The sequence below is a fragment of the Pongo pygmaeus genome, chromosome 17 (genome assembly GCF_028885625.2).
Source record: "Pongo pygmaeus isolate AG05252 chromosome 17, NHGRI_mPonPyg2-v2.0_pri, whole genome shotgun sequence".
NCBI lineage: Eukaryota > Metazoa > Chordata > Mammalia > Primates > Hominidae > Pongo > Pongo pygmaeus.
Window position 1 is genome coordinate 37,257,603 of NC_072390.2, and position 26,974 is coordinate 37,284,576.

Consider the following 26,974-nt stretch of genomic DNA (forward strand, 5'->3'; position numbering starts at 1 on the left):
AAAATAGGCTTTAAACCAACAAAGATCAAAAGAGACAAAGAAGGTCATTACATAATGGTAAAGGGATCAATTCAACAAGAAGAGCTAACTATCTTAAATATATATGCACCCAATACAGGAGCACCCAGATTCATAACACAAGTCCTTAGAGAACTACACTTAGACTCTCACACAATAATAATGGGAGACTTTAACACCCCACTGTCAACATTAGACAGATCAATGAGACAGAAAGTTAACAAGGATATCAAGGAATTGAACTCAGCTCTGTACCAAGTGGACCTAATAGACATCTACAGAACTCTCCACCCCAAGTCAACAGAATATACATTCTTCCCAGCACCACACTGCACTTATTCCAAAATTGACCACACAGTTGGAAGTAAAGCACTCCTCAGCAAATGTAAAAGAATAGAAATTTTAACAAACTGTCTCTCAGACCACAGTGCAATCAAATTAGAACTCAGGATTAAGAAACTCACTCAAAACCACTCAACTACATGGAAACTGAACAACCTGCCCCTGAATGACTACTGGGTACATAACAAAATGAGGGCAGAAATAAAGATGTTCTTTGAAACCAATGAGAACAAAGACACAACATACCAGAATCTCTGGGACATATTTACAGCAGTGTGTAGAGGGAAATTTACAAGCACTAAATGCCCACAAGAGAAAGCAGGAAAGATCTAAAACTGACACCCTAACATCACAATTAAAAGAACTAGAGAAGCAAGAGCAAACACATTCAAAAGCTAGCAGACGGCAAGAAATAACTAAGATCAGAGCAGAACTGAAGGAGATAGAGACACAAAAAACCCTTCAAAAACTCAATGAATCCAGGAGCTGGTTTTTTGAGAAGATCAACAAAATTAATAGACTGCTAGCAAGACTAATAAAGAAGAAAAGAAAGAAGAATCAAATATACACAATGAGAAAAAATGTTAAAGGGGATATCACCACCCATCCCACAGAAATACAAACTACCATCAGAGAATACTATAAACACCTCTACACAAATAAACTAGAAAATCTAGAAGAAATCGATAAATTCCTGAACACATACACCCTCCTAAGACTAAACCAGGAAGAAGTTGAATCTCTGAATAGACCAATAACAGGCTCTGAAATTGAGGCAATAATTAATACCCTACCAACCAAAAAAAGGCCAGGCAGACGGATTCACAGCCGAATTCTACCAGAGGTACAAGGAGGAGCTGGTACCATTCTTTCTGAAACTATTCCAATCAATAGAAAAAGAGGGAATCCTCCCTAACTCATTTTATGAGGCCAGCATTATCCTGATACCAAAGCCTGACAGAGAAACAACAAAAAATGAGAATTTTAGACCAATATCCCTGATGAACATCGATGCAAAAATCCTCAATAAAATACTGGCAAACAGAATCCAGCAGCACATCAAAAAGCTTATCCACCATGATCAAGTGGGCTTCATTCCTGGGATGCAAGTCTGGTTCAACATACACAAATCAATAAACGTAATCCAGCATATAAACAGAACCAACAACAAAAACCACATGATTATCTCAATAGATGCAGAAAAGGCCTTTGACAAAATTCAACAGCCCTTCATGCTAAAAACTCTCAAAAAATTAGGTATTGATGGGACGTATCTCAAAATAATAAGGGCTATTTATGACAAACCCACAGCCAACATCATACTGAATGGGCAAAAACTGGAAGCATTCCCTTTGAAAACTGGCACAAGACAGGGATGCCCTCTCTCACCACTCCTATTCAACATAGTGTTGGAAGTTCTGGCCAGGGCAATCAGGCGCAAGACAAAGAAATAAAGGGTATTCAATTAGGAAAAGAGGAAGTCAAATTGTCCCAGTTTACAGATGACATGATTGTATATTTAGAAAACCCCATCATCTCAGCCCAAAATTTCCTTAAGCTGATAAGCAACTTCAGCAAAGTCTCAGGATACAAAATCAATGTGCAAAAATCACAAGCATTCTTATACAACAATAGCAGACAGAGAGCCAAATCATGAGTGAACTCCCATTCATAATTGCTTCAAAGGAATAAAATACCTAGGAATCCAACTTACAAGGGACATGAAGGAACTCTTCAAGGAGAACTACAAACCACTGCTCAAGGAAATAAAAGAGGACACAAACAAATGGAAGAACATTCCATGCTCATGGATAGGAAGAATCAATATCATGAAAATGGCCATACTGCCCAAGGTAATTTATAGATTCAATGCCATCCCCATCAAGCTACCAATGACTTTCTTCACAGAATTGGAAAAAACTACTTTAAAGTTCATATGGAACCAAAAAACGGCCTGCATTGCCAAGACAATCCTAAGCCAAAGAACAAAGCTGGAGGCATCACGCTACCTGACTTCAAACTATACTACAAGTCTACAGTAACCAAAACAGCATGGTACTGGTACCAAAACAGAGATATAGATCAATGGAACAGAACAGAGCCCCCAGAAATAATATGACACATCTACAACCATCTGATCTTTGACAAACCTGACAAAAACAAGAAATGGGGAAAGGATTCCCTATTTAATAAATGGTGCTGGGAAAACTGGCTAGCCATATGTAGAAAGCCAAAACTGGATCCCTTTCTTACACCTTATACAAAAATTAATTCAAGATGGATTAAAGACTTAAATGTTAGACCTAAAACCATAAAAACCCTAGAAGAAAACCTAGGCAGTACCATTCAGGACATAGGCATGGGCAAGGACTTCATGTCTAAAACACCAAAAGCAATGGCAACAAAAGCCAAAATTGACAAATGGGATCTAATTAAACTAAAGAGCTTCTGCACAGCAAAAGAAACTACCATCAGAGTGAACAGGCAACCTACAGAATGGGAGAAAATTTTTGCAATCTACTCATCTGACAAAGGGCTAATATCCAGAATCTACAATGAACTCAAACAAATTTACAAGAAAAAAACAAACAACCCCATCAAAAAGTCGGCGAAGGATATGAACAGACACTTCTCAAAAGAAGACACTTATGCAGCCAACAGACACATGAAAAAATGCTCATCATCACTGGCCATCAGAGAAACGCAAATCAAAACCACAATGAGATACCATCTCACACCAGTTAGAATGGCGATCATTAAAGTCAGGAAACAAAAGGTGCTGGAGCGGATGTAGAGAAACAGGAACACTTTGACACTGTTGGTGGGACTGTAAACTAGTTCAACCATTGTGGATGACAGTGTGGCGTTTCCTCAAGGATCTAGAATTAAAAATACCATTTAACCCAGCAATCCCATTACTGGGTGTATACTCAAAGGATTATAAATCATGCTGCTATAAAGACACGTGCACACGTATGTTTATTGCAGCACTATTCACAATAGCAAAGACTTGGAACCAACCCAAATGTCCATAATGATAGACTGGATTAAGAAAATGTGGCACATTACACACCATGGAATACTATGCAGCCATAAAAAATGATGAGTTCATGTCCTTTGTAGGGACATGGATGAAGCTGGAAACCATCATTCTCAGCAAACTATCGCCAAGGACAAAAAACCAAACACCACATGTTCTCACTCATAGGTGGGAATTGAACAATGAGAACACTTGGACACAGGAAGGGGAACATCACACACCGGGGCCTGTCGTGGGGTGGGGGGAGTGGAGAGGGATAGCATTAGGAGATATACCTAATGTAAATGACGAGTTAATGGGTGCAGCACACCAACATGGTGCATGTATACATATGTAACAAACCTGCACATTGTGCACATGTACCCTAGAACTTAAAGTATAATTTAAAAAATCCAGCTGTTAATCTGCTGTTAAGAAGACATTTAAACCTGAGAGCACAGAAAAGTTACTATCATAGAAAAAAATACACTAGGCTGTCACTAACAAAATTAAAAGCTGGTGGAGCTACACTAATTGTCATAAGCAGAATTTGAAGATGGCCCTAACATTTCCAGTCCCTAGTGTACACACACCTTTGTCCAGTTATGCAGTCAAACACAAATTTAGGTACTCCTGAAAAGGAATTTTGTAGATATCCTAAATCAGTTGACTGTAGATAAGGAAGTTATCCAGGTGGGCCAGAACAAGCCAGAGAGTCAAAGCATGAGGGAGATTTAATGCATAAAATGTTCCCCATTACTAGCTTTAAAATGGAGAGGGCTATGTGGCAAGAAACTCTAGGAGCTGAGAGTGGTCCCTAATAACAGGCAGCAAGGAAATGGTGATTTCAGTCATACAACCACAGGGAACTGAATTCTGCCACAAGCACATGAACTTGGAAGAGGACCCAGAGCTCTAGCTGACAACACAGACCAGCCAATAACTGAATTTTTATCTTTATAAGACCCTGAGTCAAGGAACAAATAAGAAAATGTGGCCTATAGTCAAGAAAAGCAAAATATTCAAAATAGGACATCTAAACCAAATGGCCAATATATATACATGAAGATACTCCACATCATTAGCCATCAGGGAAATGCAAATCAAAACCACGATGAGATACTTCTTCACACTCACTAGGATGGCTAAAGTAAAAATGTCAGATAACAACTGGAGAAATCGGAATCTGTATACACTGCTGGTGGAAATGTAAAATGGTGTAGCCACTTTCGAAAACAGTCTAGCAGTTACTCAATCAGTTAAACATAGAGTTATCATATAATTTAGTAATTTCACTCCTAGGTATCTATCTTGGAGAAATAAAAATATATGTCCACACAAAAACTTGAATGCAAATGTTTATAGCAGTATTATTTATTATAGTTAAGGATAGAAACAACCCAATGTCCATCAACAGACAAATGGATAAACAAAATGTGGCATATCTATCTAATTAAATATTATTTGGCAATATAAAAGAATGAAGTTCAGATGCATACTACATCAATGAACCTTGAAAACATTTTGCTAAGTGAAAAAAAGCCAGACACAAAAGATCACATATTATATGATTTAATTTGTATTAAATGTCCAGAATAGGTAAATCTATAGAGATGGAAAGTAGATTAGTGTTGCCTAGGGATTGGGGAAAAAAATTAGGGGTGATAACGAAAGGGTTTCTTTCTGATGTGATGAAAATGTTCTAAAAATGAACGTGGTTGTGCTTGTATATATCTGTAAATATACTAAAAGTCATTGAATTGTACATGTTAAATGAGTGAATTACATTACATTAAATATTTCCTGTAAGGCTATTATTTTTTTAAATGAATTAAATGGAGGTCCTAAACTGAAAAGTATATAATAACTGAAATGAAAAATTCAGTAAATGAGCATAATAGCATTTTGGAAATGGCAACTGAAAGAGTCAGTGAATGTGAAGGCAGGTCAATAGAAATTATACACTGTGAAGAGCAGAGATAAAAAGTATATGACACAAAGTGACTGAAAGTAAAAGAACGGAAAAATAAACATCATGAAAATGGGAACTGGTATGACAATATTAATATTAGACAAAGTAGGATTCAAGATGAAGAATATTACAAAGGATACAGCAGGAAATTTCACAATGATAAAGAGAACAATTCATCAGGAAGACCTAACAATCTAAATATCTATGTAGACTGGACATGGTAGCCCATGCCTGTAATACCAGCACTTTGGGAAGCTAAGACGAGAGGATTACTTGATTCAAGGAGTTCAAGAGCAGCCTGGGCAACACAGTGAGACCACATCTCTACAAAAATTTAAAAATTAGCCAGGCATGGTGGCACACACCTGTAGTCATAGCTACTCAGGAGGATCACTTAACGCCCAGGAATTTGAGGTTACAGTGAGCTATGATCATGCCACTGCACTCCAGCTTGGGCAACAGAGTGATGCCTTGTCTCAAAAAATAAAATAAATATGTATGTACTTAAGAAGAACATCAAAATTCATTAGGCAAATATTAATAGAAATACAGGAAGGAATATTAATAGGCAAATCTACAAATAATATTAGAGATTGTAATAGCTCTATCTCATTAACTGATAACAATTAGGCAAAAAAGTCAGCAAGGAAATAAATGATCAATCATATTTACCTAATTAATATTTATAAAACACTCAGCCAACAACTGAAGAATGTGCATTCTACTCAAACGTACATAGTAAATTCACTAAGGTAAAATACTCAATATACTAAGCTACACATTCTCAATAAAGTTAAAAAGTTTCTACTTTAAACTTAATATGGAACTGAAAAAGAGCCCACATAGCCAAGACAATCCTAAGCAAAAAGAACAAAGCTGGAGGCATCATGCTGCCTGACTTCAAACTATACTACAAGGCTACAGTAACCAAAACAGCATGGTACTAGTATCAAAACAGATATATAGACCAATGGAACAGAACAGAAACCTCAGAAATTAACACCACACATCTACAACCATCAGATCTTAGACAAACCTGACACAAACAAGCAATGGGGGAAAGATCCCTTATTTAATAAATGGTGTTGGGAAAACTGGCTAGCCATATGCAGAAAACTGAAACTGGACCCCTTCCTTACATCTTACACAAAAATTAACTCAAGATGGATTAAAGACTTAAACATAAGACCTAAAACCATAAAAATCCTAGAAGAAAACCTGGGCAATACCATTCAGGACATAGGCATGGGCAAGGACTTCATGTCTAAAACACCAAAAGCAATGGAAACAAAAGCCAAAATTGACAAATGGGATCTAATTAAACTAAAGAGCTTCTGCACAGTAAAAGAAACTATCATCAGAGGGAACACGTAACCTACAGAATGGGAGAAAATTTTTGCAATCTATCCATCTGACAAAGGGCTAATATCCAGAATCTATAAAGAACTTAAACACATTTACAAGAAAAAAACAACTCCATCAAAAAGCGGGCAAAGGATATGAACAGACACTTCTCAAAAGAAGACATTTATGCAGCCAACAAAGATATGAAAAAATGCCCATCATCACTTGTCATTAGAGAAATGCAAATCAAAACCACAATGAGATACCATCTCACACCAGTTAGAATGGCAATCATTAAAAAGTCAGGAAACAACAGATGCTGGAGAGGATGTGAAGAAACAGAATCGCTTTTACACCATTGGTGGGAGTGTAAATTAGTTCAACCATTATGGAAGACAGTGTGGCAATTCCTCAAGGATCTAGAACTAGCAACACCATTTGACTCAGCAATCCCATTACTGTGTATATACCCAAAGGATTATAAATCATTCTACTATAAAGACACATGCACACGTATGTTTACTGTGGCACTATTCACAATAGCAAAGACTTGGAACCAACCCAAATGTTGATCAATGACAGACTGGATAAAGAAAATGTGGCACATACACACCGTGGAATACTATGCAGCCATAAAAAGGATGAGTTCATGTCCTTTGCAGGGACATGGATGAAGCTGGAAACCACCATTCTCAGCAAACTATCACAAGAACAGAAAACCAAATACCTCATGTTCTCACTCATAAGTGGGAGTTGAACAATGAGAACACATGGACACAAAGAGGGGAACATTATACACTGGGGCCTGTCGGGGGGTGGGAGGCTAGGGGAGGAATAGCATTAAGAGAATTACCTAATGTAGGTGACGGGTTGATGCAGCAAATCACCATGGCATGTGTATACCTATGTTACAAAACTGCATGTTCTGCACATGTACCCCAGAACTTAAAGTATTATTTAAAAAAAAAAGTTAAAAAGTTTAAGATGTTATACAATGGAATTAAATTAGAAATTAATCATAAGATATCTAGAAAATCTACAAATATCTGGAAATTAAATAACAAAATTCTACTTAATACTGGGGTCAAAAAAAACTCACAAGAGAAATTATAACATATTTTTGGTGTGCCCTGCCCATGCCCTTCTGCTGCTTTTTCCAGGAGCAGGGAAGGAGTGGAGACAAAGGCTGATGAGGGTCTAATCTAAATTTAATCTCTTGTTTAACTTTGTATGTGGAAATAATTAAAGATTCAAACGAAATTGCAAAGATAGTACAAGAAGTTTTCAATCTCTTGTAGTTTTTTAACTTTGTATGTGGAAATAATTAAAGATTCAAATGAAATTGCAAAGATAGTACAAGAAGTTTTCATGTACCTGCTAGCTTCCCCAATAGATACATCCTAGTACTTATAGTTACTTAAAACCAGGAAATTGACATTGTCATTTTTCTGTGCCATTTTATCACTCACCACCACTAAAATTAAGATACAGAACTATCACCACAAAGATCTCCCTCATGCTACCCCTTTACAATCACACCACCTCCCCATCCTAAACCCCTGGCAAACACTAATTTGTTCTCCACCTCTATAATTTTGTAATTTCGAGAACATTATATAAACAAAATTATACAACATGTGACCTTTTGAGATTGGTGTTTTCCACTTAGCATAATGAGAGCCATCTAAATGATTTTGTGTATCAACAGTTCATTCCTTTTTATTAAGTAGTATTCCCTGTAGTATTCACTGCTCGCATCATTATTCACTTACTGTAGAACATTTTAATGTTTCTGGTTTGGAGCTATTATAAATTAGGCTGCCATAAACATCTGTGTAAGGATTTTTGTACGAACACAAGTTTTCAACCCCTTTGGGTAAATACCAAGGAGTACAATGCTGGATCATATGTTATGTTTAGCTTTTTGTTTTGTTTTGTTTGTTTGTTTTCCAAGAGGGAGTCTTTGTCACCCAGGCTGGAGTGCAGTGGCGTGATCTCGGCTCAGTGCAACCTCCACCTCCCGGGTTCAAGGAATTCTCCTGCCTCAGCCTCCTGAGTAGCTGGGATTAGAGGTGTGCACCACCATGCCCAGCTAATTTTTGTATTTTTAGTAGAGACATGGTTTTACCATGTTGGCCAGGCTGGTCTCAAACTCCAAAGTGTGTTTAGTTTTTTAAGAAACTGCCAAACCATTTTCCACGGTAGCTGTACTATTTTATATTCCCATCAGCAATGTATGAAAGATCCAGTTTCTGCGCATTTTCACCAGTATTTGGTGGTATCATAATTTTTAAATTTTAGCTGTTGTTATAATAATTATCTTAAAAATATCTTATTGTATTTTTAATTTCCACTTTGCTAATGGCTAGTGATCCTTTTATGTACTTATCTGCATCTGTATAGCCTTTTCAGGGACGGAAAGAGTGCCAAGGTTACTGTATAAAAAAGCATTCAGGATGGGAGATACTGTTGCTGGCATTTGTAGAAAATACAGCCTGGAGTCTGGTATAGGTTACCTGGAAAAGGCGGATCTTGAGCATGGCAGGATTTAGATAAGGAAGAAGCAAGAAAAGACATTTTTAGTGTATACTGCTGCACTCTGTCATTCAGAGTTTAAAAGGATGCAGCATTTTTATTTAGTCAAAAATACGTAACCAGAATAAAAGGTATGGAGGATAGGTTACTTCAATTTCAAATAGTAAAACTTCCTCAAAAGATCTCATTTTATATCTTTATCCCAAAACTTGCCACCTCTAGTAATTGCCCACATCTCTTTAACCTCCACTTTTCTCCTCTTCTCTGCAGCTCTATACATCAATCTGTCTCTCTTTTCTTTCTTATAAGAAACAAAGTAGTACATTCTTAACTTCTCCCAGCTTCTTCTGTTATCAGTTCAGGAAAATAGAAGGATTATATTGTGACTGTTTATCCTATGAATATTAGGAAAAGATACATGTTCCACATGACATGCGAAGAAACCAGAGGGAAGAGCAGGTGTTTTCAAATAGAAAGAGTAAATAAGATATCTTAAATTTTCACTGAGTTTCAGTGTATGGCAATATATTTCTACCTATATGTGCCCAATTAAGTGCACTTATGGATTACTAAATTCACTCTCACACAATGGCTTTAAAAGCCAAAGAAAAGGCAAATTGAAGATAATGGAACAATGCACACACAATACCAAACAAGAAAATAGAACAATCTCCATCAGCCCCATCTTTATTTAAAAACAGTAACAATATAATCAAGTCTGGAAAGAAGCTAATCAAAATAATTTAAAATTATTTTTTAAACTATTTGAAAAAATTGCAATTATCAGTAACAATGAACTTTATTATTCATTGAACTAAGATATAATTGTGTACGTGTATAATATATGAATAAATAAATAAATAAAGATCAGCAATCAAAAAAGGTTTAGAGCCCACTTAGAACACTGAAAGTACAGTTCTCTCCACCTCTCTCACTCTACCCTACCCCCTGGTTAGATACTGCTCTTGCAAATGTCAGGCTCCTGGCTTGAGCTCCTACCCAGATCTCTTGAGTTCCTGAAGTTTCTCTGGTCCCTCTTTTCCAAGGTACAGGTGCCTGGAGGAATCCTGGCCTTGGGTACCAACTGAATGACTTGATCCTGTTTTTCTTTGCCTCAATTCTGGATAGATTTCCTGAGTTTGCATCTCATATTCTGGTCCTTCCTCTCAACCTCCCATCTTGACCAAAACTCATCTTCTAGGGTGAATATGGCCCATCATTTGGATATCATGCCCACTTGGCTGTCTTCTTGGTACCTAAGAAAGAGCCCAAAAGCTGTGGGGCTGAAACAGAACTAAGACCAGGACAGAGAATGCCAATACCTACAGTTCTAATGAGTCATTTACAATACTTTGTTCTAGGTATAAAGTTCTTAAAATACAAAGTTAAGAAAAAAATTTTTTATAGGTAATTTTTAAAAACAGTAACACAGCATTTCATGGAAATACCAAGAACCAACTATCCAGTACCAAGTACATTTCCAATATAATGATACATTTACAGTGATACTATTTTAAATTGATAAACATTATATGTATTTTTGGTGTATAACATGATGTTTTGACGTATGTACATATTGTGTAATGGTTAAATCAAGCCATTTACTTCACATACCATTTTTTGGTCATGAGAACACTTAAAATCTACTCTCAGCAATTTTCAAGTATCCAATCTATCGTTATTAATGATAATCACCATGAGGTAAAATAGATCATATGATAATCACCATGAGGTAAAATAAAACATATTCCTCTTGTCTAACTGAAATTTTGTACCCTTTAACCAACATCTCCATAATACTCCTACCCCTCTACAGTGATGCTTTTTGAGTCACATACTCCGTTGGTCTGAGTTTCTTGAAAATAAGGACCATGGCCCATGCAACTTTGTTTCCCCAGACCTGGCCTTGAAAATTATGATTAATATTATTTTAGTTATTGTTACTACTTTTAAAACACTTACTATGTGTCAAGCTCTTGCTAAGCATATTGCAAATATTATCCCGTTTAATCCTTGTAATAATCTTATCATTCCTTTTTATCATTCCTTTTTACAGATAAAGAAACTACACTCAGAAGCCCAGTAACTTACCTAAGATCTTACAATTAGTACATGGTCGAACTGGGATTTTAACTGAGGTCTTTCTCATTGTGAAATTCAAACTCTTAATAAGACTACTCTAATGCTGAGCGGGGAAAGTGGGGTAGGGAGATATATAAAAGTTTGCCACTGCTTTCCAGGCCAGAAGTAATAGCATGTTCCTGCTTAGAAAATGTGACCTCCAGCCATGTTTCCAGCTAATTATGACTTCTCTGGCATTAAAGACACTGAACACGACACTCAGACATAGGAAATCTCTAAAATATGTCACAGAAAAAAATAAGTTATAGTGACACACGTATCCAGTGAATGAAATATAAAATACTAACTTTTGTAAACGTAGCTGAGGTTACTTTTCCTTGTGAGTCTAATTACTGCTGGCATATAAAATGAAGCTATTTGCAAATTCATATCTCTTAATTTGGCACAAGGCAGTAACTTAAAGAAAAAAACTATAGGTAGGAAAAAAAAAATCACTGCTTACAGCAGCACACAGAACCAAAGAGTGATGCAATTTTCACTGCATGTCTTCTCAAGTTGGAGAATTCATTAGCACCTGTATCGTACTTGGGTAATTTCAGACAAAGCAAGTTGCATATTTAACCATAAGTTCATCTTGCTTTGTAGTTGTATGGCTTCATATTAGAAGTTTAAGTATACCAATTACTTCATCATTAAATACAGATATAAAATAACCATTTCAAGTTATTTTTCTTTTAAGTTTTGATCAATCATAGCATTTTCTAAGTAATACATTCTTTTCTAAGTATACATTCTTAAGAGTATATTCTACTATTGAAATTGGTTTTAGCCACTAAAATTAGAAAATATACCACAGTGCTCTTTTCTTTTCTATTCTAAATAAATTTTAATTTACAATTTCTTTTTACAAAAATAAGCAAAATGTATTTATTTAATATACATCACAAGAGCTCAATCAGAAACTTAATTTTAAAAACAGAAATAGGCGAAATGTCGTGGCTCATGCCTGTAATCCCAGCACTTTGGGAGGACAAGGTAGGAGAATCTCTTGATCCCTGGAGTTCCAGGACAGCCTGGATAACACAGGGAGACCCCATATCTACAAAAAATAAAAATAAAAATTAGCCTGGCACTGTGGCTTATACCTGTGGTTCCAGCTGCTCAGGAGGCTGAGGTGGCAAGATTGATTAAGTCTAGGAGATCGAGGCTACAGTGAGCCGTGATCATGCCATTGCACTCCAGCCTGTTACAGCAAGACCCTGTCTCAAAAATAAAATAAAAAATAAAAAACAGAAACAAAACAAAAATAACACCACAGCTCAAGATACAGAGTCCTATACAGAAATCAAGCAAGGACAGACCATATAAGGGAAAAATGAAGAGACAACACAAGGAGAAGTTGGGCAGCCCGAGTTAGGGCTCCTTCCTGGAGACCTGCTTTGAGTAGATTTCTTGCAGATATTTCTTAAAAGCTGTGGAGTTTTTCTAGAGCTCAGCAGCATGTGTGTTCAAAAGGCTATTGATGTTGAGTTCTACTAGCAGGCTGTGGATGGAGTGCAGGGTGTTCTTGACATCATACAGGGCAGACCACTTGTCCTTCAGGATGTCCAGACAGGTGTTAACACCGGGCGTCCACGTTGAGATAGAAGCAAGGCGTGAGGAACTTAACCAAGGGCATGTTGTATGGGTAGCCACAGGGGAACTCCAGGGAAACCTTATATCTCAGGTCTTCTGTGCCAGCTGCTTCAGGGATGGTCCTACTGATTTCAAAAGGTTGTCTGATGCAGGTAAGGCAGAAATTCCTTTGTTGCCAGAGATCACAAGGGTCTTCAGCTCTTGCTGTATCCTGCCGTACCCACTGCTGCACTCTGCTCCTTTATGGGCAGCAATGCTGGTGGCAGCTGTGTTGCAGCTTTGGCAGGCATCCAGGCAGCACTGGCAGGGAGACAGGAACTCAGAGAACATGACTGCAATTGCCTACTTTTTTTTTTAATGGTAGATGAAATGCTTAAGTGGACTAGCCAGCTCCTAATTGTCTCATTTCACTGAAAACTGTTTCTAGTCAACAAGGATGGATCCCATCAGCCTTACTGTATGAGAAAACCTGATCCCTGGCCAAAAGTGAGTGTTCTGAAGTGGATACATAATCTAACCACTGTTAATCTGATTCTTCCTCCTGGAGATGTGGAATTGAGACCCAATTCTAATCAGCTAAGGCTGCTTGCTTAAACTAATTTGCTTCAGGGAGAACGTCCCCCCCCCCCCACCATAAACACTGTGAAGCAAAAGTAACATGGGCAAATATGTATTATCTTAACAAAAACTACCAGCGCTATGGGCTGAATTACGTCCCTGCCCCAAAATTCTTATGTAGAAGTCCTAGCCCTTAGTACCTCAGAATGTAACTGAATTTAGAGATAGGGTCATTTTTTAAACTTTTTCATGTCAGGTAATGTGCAGACTGGTATCAAGGTCTGAGGGAGGCACACCTCACACAATAATGTGAAAACACAATCATTACTTTATGAAACACAAAAGAACCTAGGTTCTTTACAGAGGTAATTAAAGTGAAGTCATTAGGATGGGCCCTAATCCAATGTGACCAGTGTCCTTACTAAGATGTGGAAATGTGGACACACACACATACAGGGGGAAGACAATGTGAAGGGGCAGGGAGATCATTTCCATCTACAAACCAAGAAGAAGCCTGGAACAGATCCTTCCTTCACGGCCCTCAGAAGAAGACAACCCTGCTGATAACCTAATCGCAGACTTTTAACCTCCAGAACTGTGAGAAAATAAATTTGCTACTTAGCCCTAGCAAACTAACACAACCATAAAGGGACATATCCTTGTTTGAGATGCTTGGGATAGAATGTAAGACCCTGAGGGAATAGGTGTCAGAAGCCTCAGAAACACAGCAGATGGTAAAACTACTCTGGATAGCACCAGAAAAAAACTGTTTTTTCTGTCTCCAGGAAAGAAGGGGAAAGAAGGAGAAGGAAGTCAGTAAGAAAATTTGAAGTGTAGGGACTTTTTGGACAAAGGGCCAAAAGAATTTTCTCAGGAGTGTCTGAAAGTATCCCCAACAGGCAATCCTGATTATATTCCTATGATATAAACCCCCAAACCTTCAACAAAATCTATTACATACGGAAACAGAAACCCACAGCCAGAGGTGACCATGAGAATATCAACCTGGCACTCCACCCCCTTATCTCCCTGCCCTCTCATTCAGAAATTTGTAGAAATCTCACAGAAGCCACATGAGCCCCACAAGGTATGAAATATGGTTCATGCCAATATTATCTAAATCTCAAAGCACTAGGATATTTTAGCTGACACTTGGAACTGCAAAGAAAGATGAAGTAGACTTGCAGATAGATGCAGAAATGAAAGACCAAGTGACCCTAGAGAGACAGAATGAGAGTTATGAGGCTATTTTCTGGTTCTAATTCCTCATTTGGCCAGACTGACTCCCTGCTTTTGAAATACCCACATCCCTATATTCCTCTTGGGATAACTTTATAGCCTCAAAATAAATCTCCCTTTTTTGTTGTTGGTTAAAGTAGCTCATGTTAGTTTCATTTGTGATTAAAATAATTTTAACTAGGATTTATATAATATACATATGAAAGGACATCATAAATAAATAGCAAAACCAGACAGTTATTAGAAGTTTTAATCTGGGCTGCTATTCCAAGGGGGACATTTATACCACAACAATACAATGAATAAAAGTACTGCCTCATTTTTCCAAACTAGTGTCACATAGAATACTTCACTCACTATTAGGTAGGGGTTAATAAGTATGCTATAAAAGAGTGTTTTGAGGTCAAATACATTTGGAAAATACTAATACAGAATAAATGACTTCTGAGCAGCTGGGGGAGACTTTTTTTTTTAAGGGGAGTTGACTGTAAGACCCTTTCTTCCCACGAGTGGCAGAGAAGAGAAGGTACATTATTGGAGGGAACTTAAAAGGTAATTACTTCAACAATAACAAGTTTATACTTGTCACAAAAGTAGCTAAAATAATATAATATCAATATAAGGACAAAATCTAGTTCATCTCTAAGGCAGTATAATGTAATGGTTAAAACACATGATTTCTAGAACTAGGCTGCCAATCTCTGTAACTATTTCTTCATCTCTAAATAATACTTACCTCAATGCTTTGTGAGAATTAAATGAGTTACTATATGTATTAGTCCATTTTCATGCTACTGATAAAGACATACCCAAGAAGGAGGTTTATTGGACTTACAGTTCCACGAGGTTGGGGAGGCCTCACAATCATGGTGGAAGGTGAAAAGCAAGGAGGAGCAAGTCACATCTTACACGGATGGCAGCAGGCAAAGAGAGAGCTTGTGCAGGGCAACTCCCTTTTTTAAAAACCATCAGATCTCATGAGACTCATTCACTATCACGAGAACAGTGCACAAAAGACCCGCACCCATAATTCAATCACCTCCCACCGGGTTCCTCCCATGACACATGGGAATTATGGGAGTTACAATTCAAGATGAGATTTGGGTGAGGACACAGCCAAACCACATCACTATATAAAAAGTAATTCAGCTGAGCATAGTGGCTCACACCTGTAATCTCAGCACTTTGGGAGGCTGAGGCAGGCAGGTCACTTGAGGAGTTCGAGAACAGCCTGGCCAATATGGAGAAACCCCATCTTTACTAAAAATGTAAAAGTTAGCCAGGTGTGGTGGTACACGCCTGTAGTCCCACCTGCTCAGGAGGCCAAGACACGAGAATCGCTTGAACCTGGGAGGTGGAGGTTGCAGTGAGCCAAGATTGTGCCATTGCACTCCAGCCTGGGTGACAGAGTGAGACTCTGTCTCAAAAAAAAGTACGTCAAAGTGGCAAACTTCTGAAATGCTAGTTATTATTATGAAGAAGCCTCCCTAAAAATCTGTAATTTATCAACTTCCAAGACAGACTGAGAACTTTCTAGATTTTATATATCAGCTTAAAGAAAGTGACCCATTCAGGGCCAGGCGCGGTGGCTCACACCTATAATCCCAGCACTTTGGGAGGCCAAGGCAGGTGGATCATGAGGTCAGGAGTTCAAGACCAGCCTGACCAAGATTGTGAAACCCCATCTCTACTAAAAATACAAAAAGTTAGCCAGGCACAGTGGCAGGCACCTGTAATCCCAGCTACTCGGGAGGCTGAGGCAGGAGAATTGCTTGAACTTGGAGGGCGGAGGTTGCAGTGAGCCAAAATCGTGCCACTGCACTCCAGCCTAGGCAACAGAGTGAGACTCTTGTCTCAAAAAAAAAAAAAAGAAAGTGACCCATTCAGAATGAACCAACTTGAGACACAGAAGAACACTGGCCAGTGACACCACAGAAGGCCAAAAAGTCAAGAACTCTGATTAGAACCAGGACAAAGGGTTTTAAAATACGCTGTTGCTGTTGAAGGGGTTCGTAGTTAACCTAGAGCCATGATTTAGCTATAGCTTTATGGTATTTCAATTTTTTATGTATATTTTTATTATGTTCTGATTCATATCCCATTTAGATGGTATTAAGGATATATACTGTACCTGGGGACAACCACTTATATTTGCATGTCTGTCATATCTCCAAGGTCATGTTAACAGGGCCTAAATAATTGTTCTAATTTAATGTTAACTCACTTTTTAAAAAAATTTGTTGTTTATTTTTAGTAGAGACACATTTCTCTATGTTGTCCAGTCTGCTCTCAAACTCCTGGCCTCAAGCAATCCTCCAGCCTCAGCTTTCCAAAGTGCGGGGATTACAAGATAATATTAACTTACTTTAATCGTGTGTAGATGATCCTTTTCTTAACTGAGATAATGACTTCTACTTTGGTTTCAGACATTTTTTGACCACTATTATGCAATTTCTTTTTTAAATTTTGTTTTATTAATCTATTTTTAAATTTTAATTTTAATTCATTTTTATTTGTATATATTCATGGAATACAAGTATGACTTTGCTAGACTGATATATTGTATCATGTAATTTCTTAAACTAATAATACTTATCAGAATTATCTCAAATAGATTTTTACTCTTGGAGGTACTGTAAACTAGTATTAACAAAAATAAATCCTCTCAAATCTCAAAAATGATGTAATTATATACAGAAAGATAGCCAACTGGGCTTTTCTTTGTCATTTTAAATAGCAAAAGTAAAACTCAAAATAATTGGTAGAATATTTTAGATATTTCAAAAATATGGAATAAAATTATGGTGATCAGAAATTCTACTTCAAAATATAATTATTTTGTAAAAATTGAGTTTACCTAAAACCATAAAAGTTATAGTTGTTATGTTACATTTGCTTACAATTTTCCTTGAGAACAGGATTCTGTTACCTCACCCCCAAAATTATTTAATTACAATATTGAGATATGTAAGGGTCCATCAGTTATTCTGATCCTATAAAAATTATTAAAACACTTACAAATGTGAATGCAGAACACTATCTTCCACATAAAAGTTTCTTGAGAACTCTCCATATTTTACACAGAATTTTTCAGCTATATATGACCTTATAAGCCAAACATTTCAATTCCCTCATTTTAAGCAAACTGAAAATCACAATAACGATACCCAAAGTGACAGAATAGAACCATAATACAGACCTCCAGCTCCAAAGTTCTTTAGATATTTCTTCTGCATTTCATTAATGGTTTTATCTAGGTTTGATTTTTTTTTTTTTTTAAGATGGAGTTTCGCTCTTGCTGCCCAGGCTGGAATGCAATGGTGCGATCTTGGCTCACTGCAACCTCTACCTCCGGGGTTCAAGCAATTCTCCTGCCTCAGCCTCCCTAGTAGCTGGGATTACAGGCATGCATCACCATGCCTGGCTAATTTTGTATTGTTAGTAGAGGCAGGGTTTCACCACGTTGATCAGGCTGGTCTTGAACTCCTGATCTCAGGTAATCTGCCCGCCACGGCCTCCCAAAGTGCTGGAATTACAGGCCTAGGCCACCAAGCCAGGCTAATTTTTTTTCATTAGAAAAATTGCTTATATAAATCAGAATACAAACATGCTTTTTTTTTTTTTTTAAGACAGTATCTCCCTCTGTTGCCCAGGCTGGAGTACAGTGGTGAAATACAGCTCCCTGCAGCCTTGACCTTCTGGGCTCAAGCAATCCTCCTCTTCAGCCTCCCAAGTAGCTGGGACCACAGGCACGGGCCACTGCTCCCAGCTTCTTTATGTATTCTTGATATAAGCCCTTTATCTGATATGTCATTTGCAAATATTTTCTCCCAGTCTATGGCTTATCCTTTCATTTCTTAATTATGACTTTTGAAGATCAGAAGTTCTTAACTTTGACAAAGTCAAATCTATGAATTTTGTTCTCTTGAATCATTCATTTGGTGTCATATATAGTATTTGTATAACTCAAGGTTACAAAGTTTTTATCCTAAAAATTCTGAAGTTTTGTATTTTATATTTAGAAACATGATCTAAGTTAACAGTTGTATAATGTATGGATAGTTCTTTTTTATGTAAATATCCAATTCTTTCAGCACTATTGTTGAAAAAACTCTTTCCTTTCTCCTGAATTATCTTTTCACCTTTGTCAAAAATGAATTGGTCATATATGTGTGGCTCTATTTCTGAACTCTCTATACATTCTTACTGAATTTTTATTGTCTATGCCAGTACCATACCATTTTGATTACTGTGGCTTTATGATAAATCTTAAAATCATGTAGTATAGTAAGTGGTGTGCTGAAACTGGCTTGCATCCATTCACAAGAACTGATCTTGTACATCTCTTCCGTACCCTGTGTTCAGTGATGTCACATTAGTAGCTTGAAATCAGCCATGGTATATTTATACCACAAAAGTATTTCCAGAGAGCTAGTTGTTAAACATCAGCACACCACTAGGTATAAATTATCTAATTTATTCAAAGTTGTTCTGACTTGGCATTTCAACATAAATTTTAGAATCAACCTGTCAATTTATACAAAAATGCTAGGATGTTTACTAGGATTGCATAAAATTTATAGATCAATTTAGGAGGAAATTACATCTTTTTTTCTCCCTCTGTTGCCCAGGCTGGAGTGCGGTGGCATGAACACAGCTCACTGCAGCCTTGACCCCCTGGGCTCAAGCGATCACCCCACCTCAGCCTCCCAAAGTGCTGGAATTATAAGCATGAGCTACTATTCCCAGCCAAGAAATTATATCTTAAGAATAAACAGTCCTCCAATCCATGAACCCTGTATCTCTCTCTCTCTGAGTACTCTTTAATGTCCATCAGCAATATTTTATAGTGTTTAGTTACAGTTCTCACACATCTTTTGTAAAATTTACACCAAAATATTTCATAATTTTTGGTACTACTCAATATACTATTATAAATAGTATTGTTTTTCAGATTTTAATTTTAGGTTATTCATTGCTATTATTTATTATTGTTTTTGTATATTGATCTTGTTTACTACAAGCTTGCTAAATTCAATTATTAGTTTTAGAATATTTTTTGTAGATGCTACAGAATTTTCTACACAGATACTCATGTTACCTGCAAAGACAGTTTTACTTCTTCCTTTCCAGTCTACATGGCCTTTTATTTTTTCTTGCCTTTTTTGTCTCAGTCTTTCACTATCCCCATTAACTATGATGTCAGCTGTAGGTTTTTCATAGATGCCACTTGTCATAATGAGTGAATTCCATTCCTAGCTTACAAATACCTTTTATCAGGAAAGTCTGTTAAATATTGTCCGAAATTTTTTTGCACCTATTGAAATAATCATTGGCTTCAGTTTGCTAAAATTTTTAGAATTTTATAACTATTTCATAAGAAACACGAATCTATAAAATTCTTTTCTTGCAATGTCTTTGCTTAATTTTGGTATCAGAGTAATGCTGGCCTTATAAAATGAACTGGCAGTTATTTCCTCCTCTTTGATTTTCTGGAAAAGTCTGCATTAAATTGGTGTTATTTCTTCCTGGAATGTTTGTAAGAATTCCAGTGAAACCACTTACCAGTGAAACTCTTGGCTTGGAATTCTTTATGGTTAGGTCTTTAACTACAAATTAAATTTATTTAATAAATAAAAGGCTATTTCTTCTTGGATTAGCTTTGATAGTTTGTGTCTCTCAAGTAATTGTGTCTATTTCATCTAAGTTGACTATACTGGCATAAAATTCATAATATTTCCTTCTTACACTTTTCATCGGTTGCATCTGTATTGATATCACTTCTTTCATTCCGAATATTCAAAATTTGTGTTTTCTCCCCCTACCGCTAATCCTATCCTTTTTTTCCCCCCCGATCAGTGTGGCTAGAAGTTTAAATCAGTTGTATTGATTCAGTCAAAGAAGCAGCTTTTGGTTGTACTGATTTTTTCTATCTGTCTTCCAGTTCATTGATTTCTACTCTAATTTTTATTATTTTCTTTCTCTTCTTTTTCTGGTTTCTTAAGGTGGAAGTTGAGGTCATTGATTTGAGATCTTTCTTTTTCCAACATAGACATTTAATGTCTACATTTTATTTAAAACACATTTAGTGTTATAAATTTCCTTCTAAGTACTGCTGTAGCAACATCCCACAATTTTAATATGTTGAATTTTCATTACCATCTAGCTCAAAATACTTTCCTGTTTGATTTCATCACTGACCTATGAGTTATTTAGGAGTGTGTTGTTTAGTTTACAAATATTTGGGGAATTCCCCACACATCATTCTGTTATTGATTTCTAACCTAATGCCATTGTCATCAGAAAACATACTTTGTATTACTTGAGTCTGTTTAAATTTGAGACTTGTTTTATGACCTAGAATACAGCCTAACTTGGTCAATGTTCCACGTGCACTTGAAAAGAATGTGTGTTTTGTTGTTTTAAAGTGATCTACAAATGTCAATTACATCTAGTATGTTGATAGTGTTAAGCCTTCTACACTTTTACTGATTTTTTGTCTACTTACCCTATCAGTTATTGAAAGAGGAGTAATGGAATCTCCAGATATAATTATGGGATCTAGTTATAAATTTTTCCTGTACTCCTTTCAGTTCTATCAGATTTTGATTCTTGTGTTTTCCATTTGTATCATTAGACACATGAATGCGTACAATTATATTAGGTACCCTTGATGAATTCACCCTTTTATCATTTTGAAATGACCCTTTTTATCCTTAGTAATATACTCTGATCTAAAACCTATTTTGTCTGATAGTAATATGAGTATCTTTTGATTAGTGTTGCCATGGTATGTCTTTTTTGGTCCTTCTACCTTTAACCTATTTGGTTTTTTATGTCTAAAATATGTTTATTGCAGGCAGCATACAGTTGGGTCTTACATTTTTAACCAATCTGGCAATCTTTGTGAAATCACTAAACTCTACCTGGGTTACTGACTTCCTTTCTACTATCATATCTTTACTTTCCAATATCTCTTTTTTGTTCTCAAAAAGTTCTACTTTTGGATAACCTTTCTGTTCTTGTTTTACACAATCAGTAACTTGTCTTATTTCTTTGAACATATTAATATAGTCAATTTAAAATACTATTCTATTCTCTGCATTGACTGCTTTTTCTACGTTCATTTTACCTGTTGGTTTCTTTTCCTCTCTCTTTTTCATGTTACATGCTCTCTAATCAGTCATTGATTTATGTTAGGGTGATGTTAACTGATAGACTTAACATTAGGGTAGGATTTCTCAACTTTGGCCCTATTGACATTTTGAACTGAATAATTATTTTGGGGAACAGGAAGATGAGCTTCCCTGTGTACTGCAAGATGGTTAGCAGCATCCTTGGCCTCTATCCACGAGATGCCAGTAGCACACCTCTGCGCATATCTTTAGTTATTACAATCAAGTATCTCTCCAAACATTGCCAAATGTCCCCTGTGGGGGGAAATCAGTCCTAGTTTATAACCAATGCATTACGGTGATCAGGGTCTTGAGAGTTTCTCAGAGAAGTTCTCCAGTTCCCTACTTTGTGAGTGAAGAATATGAACCTAGTCACTAGCATTTGGAAGCCAAGCAGACGAACAGACATAGGTATCTCACCAACCAATACACAGACTCTGACTTAATCTCTCTGGTAGGCAGAATAATGGCCTCTCACAGATGTCCACACATCCTAATCCCAGGAACCTATGAACATGTTATGTTACATGGCAAAAGAGAATTTAGATAGCAGGTAGAATTAAGCTTGCTAAAAAATTGACCTTAACAAAGGGAGTTATCTTGGATTATTCAGTTGGATTTAAATACAGAAGAGGAGGGCAGGAGAGTCAGGGACAAAATGATATGACGTGAAAAATCCATTGCTGGCTTTGAAGAAGTAAGGGAGCCATGAGCCAAGTAATGCAGGTGGCTGAAAGGAGCTGGAAAAGGCAAGAAAACAAAATTTCTTTCTAGAGCCTCCATGAAGAAAGACAACTCTGCTGACACATTAATTTTAACCCACTGAGACTCATTTTGGATTTCTGACCCCTGGAATTATAAGATGATAAATTTGTGTTTTTTTTAAACCACTATATTTGAGGGTAATTTGTTATAGAACCAATAGGAAAAATAATATAATCATTTGATTTCAGTATGGTGCTTTAGCATCCACTCTCAGCTCTGCTTAGTATTCCCAAATCTAGAACAAACCTGAGATAATCTCTTCTACCATGAATCAACAAGTCCTATCTATTTCTGTCAAGGTAGAAGAATCCAGGCTTCTTGGCTGAGATGGGACCAACGGAGCAAACTGTTGCTTAAACAGATTTTCAACCAATCCTTCCATTCCAAGCCCACTCTACTCCCCAAGGCTATTTAAGGGTACCTTGTACCTCCAAATCCTGAGTTTTTCCAGCATTCTGCAGTAGAGACAGACATGCTTTTATCATGGCAAGTAGTTAGACTTCCTTTCTATTCTGCTAAGTCACCACTCATTCTCATTCCTCCTTGCAAAGATACATAGATGTCTCTTATCCGCTACCTCTCAATCTTTTTGATCTTTAAGGGTTCATGCAGTTTTGGTTTCTCTACTGTCATTTTACTGGGATTTCAAGAACAACAGAAATAAACAAGTTCAACTGCTATGTTTAACTAGTTTTATTTTCAGCTGACATTTTATCAAGCCCTTACTGTGTATTAGATTTGCAGATAAACCTTTATACAAATTATTATTTGAATCTTGTAATAACTCTAGGATATAGGTACTATTATTTTCCTTCCCATTTTATAAATAAAACTGATGTTTGATTCAGGTGACAAGGCTAGGGTGGAACAGAACTGGGATGGAACCCAAGTCTTTATGACTCAAAAGGCAATTTGCCTAGACAATTATGCAATCTTGTTAATTTTTCAATTAACAATTCACAGGTTTTACTCTAGATTAGGGGTCAGCAAACTAACTGGTTTACTAGTCAAATCTGGCCTGCCACTTGTTTTATAAAGTTTTATTAGAACACATCCATACCAATCGTGTGGAAAAAAGCACACTCAAACTCAAAGTACTTCTTCTATTCTCTCACTCAACAACAAACAACACAGAAGACTTCTGCAGCCAAATGTGTGGAGATTTTCCCCTACCAACAAGCAAGCAATGAATTCTGCAGCAGATACCAGGTAGGTATCCTTCAATTTAGTTCTGACACTATCTACCTAGAAATTAAATTCCACAAGTTGGGGCTCAGTACCAAAAGACTGCCCCCTACTTCTGATGCCAACAAGTCCTGGGTTATTTTTACCTGTGCTTTTAACTGATTGGTTATAAATTGGGGATCCCAAGACCTTGGATTTGATTAATTTGCTAGAGCAACTCACAGAACTGAAGGGAACCATTTACGTTTACCAGTTTACAGTAAAGGATATGGCCACAGGTACAGGTGAAGAGAGTCATGGGGGAGGCATGTGAGAAGGGGTGTTGCACTTCCCTGCCCTCTCCAGTGCACCACCCTCCAGGAAGTTCCATGTGTTCAGCTATCGGAAAGCTATCATGTCCTTTGGGTTTTCATGGGACTTCATTACATAGGCATGATTAAACCATTGGCCATTAGTGATCAATTTAACCCACAGGTTGCGGGGAAGGGCTGAAAATCCTAAGCCCCTAATCCTGCCTTGGTCTTTCTGGTGACCAGCCCCCATCCTGAAGCTACCTAGGGGTTGCCAGCTATCAGTCAACTCATTAGCATCCAAAGACATCACTTTGGAGAGTAAGGATTTTAGGAGTTGTACACCAGGAAAAAGGGTCAAAGACCAAACACATATTTCACAATATCACACCCATTTAAATGACTATTGTCTATGCCTGTTTTTGTGCTACACTGTTACAACTGAATAGTTGAGACAGAGACAATCTAGCTGACAAACTCTATTAGTCTCTGCTCCTTTAAGGAAAAATCTGCTGACCCTGCTGTAGAAAATAACCTTATTACCAAGTTTTGAGTTCATGGTGTCCTCATATACTTAACACTTTTGTTACTGTTATCAAATCAAAGGCACTATTTTTATTGTTCCTTTAGCCTTCTGTTATCCTGCAGATAGAAATCTTTGGCCATGGTTTAAAAAGAAAAGCCTCTAAACCCATCTCCCATGTGAAGTCTTCCCCATACTTATAGTCATACTCACTCCCATTTCTGAGCTCCCATCTCAATTATTATAAGTATAGTATTTGATGGAGTTTGATTCATATAGTCATTACTAGTTGTGATTCCCCTGAGATCTAGCAAGTGCTTAACTCTGATAAGCATTTATTAAGTACCTTCTAAGTGTCAGTCAGTGTTCTAGACACTGGAAATACAAAAATAAAAATGGCAACTTTTGGTTCATATGTATTCTTTTTAATTAGGTATAAAAATACAAAAGAAACTGAGCATGGAATTGTGCCTATGGTCCCTGCAATAATTGCATCAGAATCACTAGAAGTGCTTGGGCAACATTCCTATTGAATGTTGAAGCAGAATCTGTGGCGGTTAGACCCAGGAATCTGTGCTCTTAATCAACACTTCAGATGATTCTTAAGCACAAAAGTTTCAGAAACACTATGTCAGTAGACAGGAAATACTGCTTCTAAATGTGCAAGTATTATGAGAGAGCAAGAACAAATCCCACATGATCTCTCTTAATACGAACCAATTTCTGTCAAAATGTAATGTTTTGCTGCTCATTTCTTCTTTCCAAAAGTTTACTAGACATGCCTAATAGAGGACTTTGACATTGCTCTCATCTTTACTAATTTTACTTACATTGTGAACCCTGTACCTGGCACAGTTCTTGAAACATAGTTGATACCAATACTTTGTGTTGAACTGTTGAATATTCAGAGCAAAACCTCTTTAAGTTGTCCCTAGTATGTAGAAGTAGGAGTTTTTCCAATTTTAAACTGGAATGGTATGAGGATCATTTGAGAACAAGGAAGATAACACACCCAAGCAAATGTTTGATCAACCTACACCTTGTTTCTCTCCTTCTAGAAATGCCTCCTTCTAGCTCTCAAGCCCACTACCCTGTGGGGAATATCAATCTCTCTCCTCAAGGCTAAGCTAGATCAAACAAAGCCAAGCAGACTAGTGGAAAAGGTCAGGCATTATAGGATTCATCTTCATCATAGGTAATCTATTTCTAGAGGCTGTAGTCAGGAGAATGCCCTAGAATACATGTTTAAAAGGATTACCTACCTCTGAAGATAACAGACCACTTGCTTATATATGTCTACCACGAGAGTCTTGTAACAATGGACTCTTGCTATACCTGACACAGATGTGCCCCTCCCACTAGAACTCTGAATTATTTTGCTGGAGGCTACAACATTCTGAGTAGTTTGTTGGGAGCTGAAGGGAGGTGGGGATAACTCACCCAGTACGAGCTTAGCAGAGCTGAGCCGCTGCAGCATGTTGGGCTAGCCTTTGATACAGACTGGTTGGACAAGTTCTGGATCTACAGAAGAACCGGTTTTACTGGCCTGTTGTGCCAACATATTCTGGTTTGATTCCATGTTCCACAGACGGTAGAAACCTGCCCAGCCAGTTAAATGAAAGGCATATTAGGTTATCCATTGCACTCAGTATATAGCTTAGATGCAGCAGAATTCTTCCACACAGCAGTAGTGTCTAGCAAACCAGTGTGGTCCAGAGAGGTGGAGTTCACTGATTTAATGTTTAAGTTCATAGCTTCAGGGAAAGTGAGCAGTGAAACAATTTCTGCTTTTCACCAAGAGCAGAGGTTTTCTAAATAAATCAAAGGGTAAGTATATTTTTAAAATTTCTCAGTTTTCTATGCATTTTGGAAAATTAAATTAAGAAATGATGTTTAAAAAGATAATCAATTTTTAACAGTAATACCTGCATTATACCTTTTCTGTAAAGCTAGATACTGTTTTATAACACTTGCATTATGTTCATTGATTGTTTGCATAAAGGTTATTTGGTATATAATATTCTCTTACTATGCTTTTCTGTAAGTTGTGCATGGCTATAGTCATTTTAAAAGTTGGACTGAATAATTTTGCCAAATAAATTTCACATATTAATGATTTACATTAAGCCATCTACTTCTTTCATAATGTAACTATTATGTTTTATAGGCTGTTGCTATATGGTAACAATTTTATATGGTAAATCTAATTGTGGATAAATAATAATTGCCCTTTTAAGGCCAAAAAAAGCATTGGCCGGCTGGTGATCCTAAGTACATTCATTAGAGGAACAA

At 36.9% G+C, this 26,974-nt stretch overlaps 1 long non-coding RNA gene, 1 other non-coding gene and 1 pseudogene across 3 annotated transcripts in view; all 3 read right to left on the bottom strand.

The window, feature by feature from the left end:
* LOC134738433 (uncharacterized) overlaps positions 1–26,974 on the bottom strand; it is a 211,704-nt gene that overhangs the window by 166,091 nt on the left and 18,639 nt on the right. For both annotated transcript variants that reach the window (XR_010124154.1, XR_010124153.1), the window contains exon 3: positions 26,123–26,281. This is a non-coding gene — a long non-coding RNA (uncharacterized LOC134738433). The remainder of the gene's footprint in view (positions 1–26,122; positions 26,282–26,974) is intronic.
* Positions 9,904–16,112, bottom strand: LOC129018765 (ubiquitin-conjugating enzyme E2 C-like; annotated as a pseudogene).
* On the bottom strand, positions 13,751–13,853 carry LOC129019220 (small nucleolar RNA U13). The gene has a single exon (XR_008495562.1). It is a non-coding gene; the product is annotated as a small nucleolar RNA U13 (small nucleolar RNA).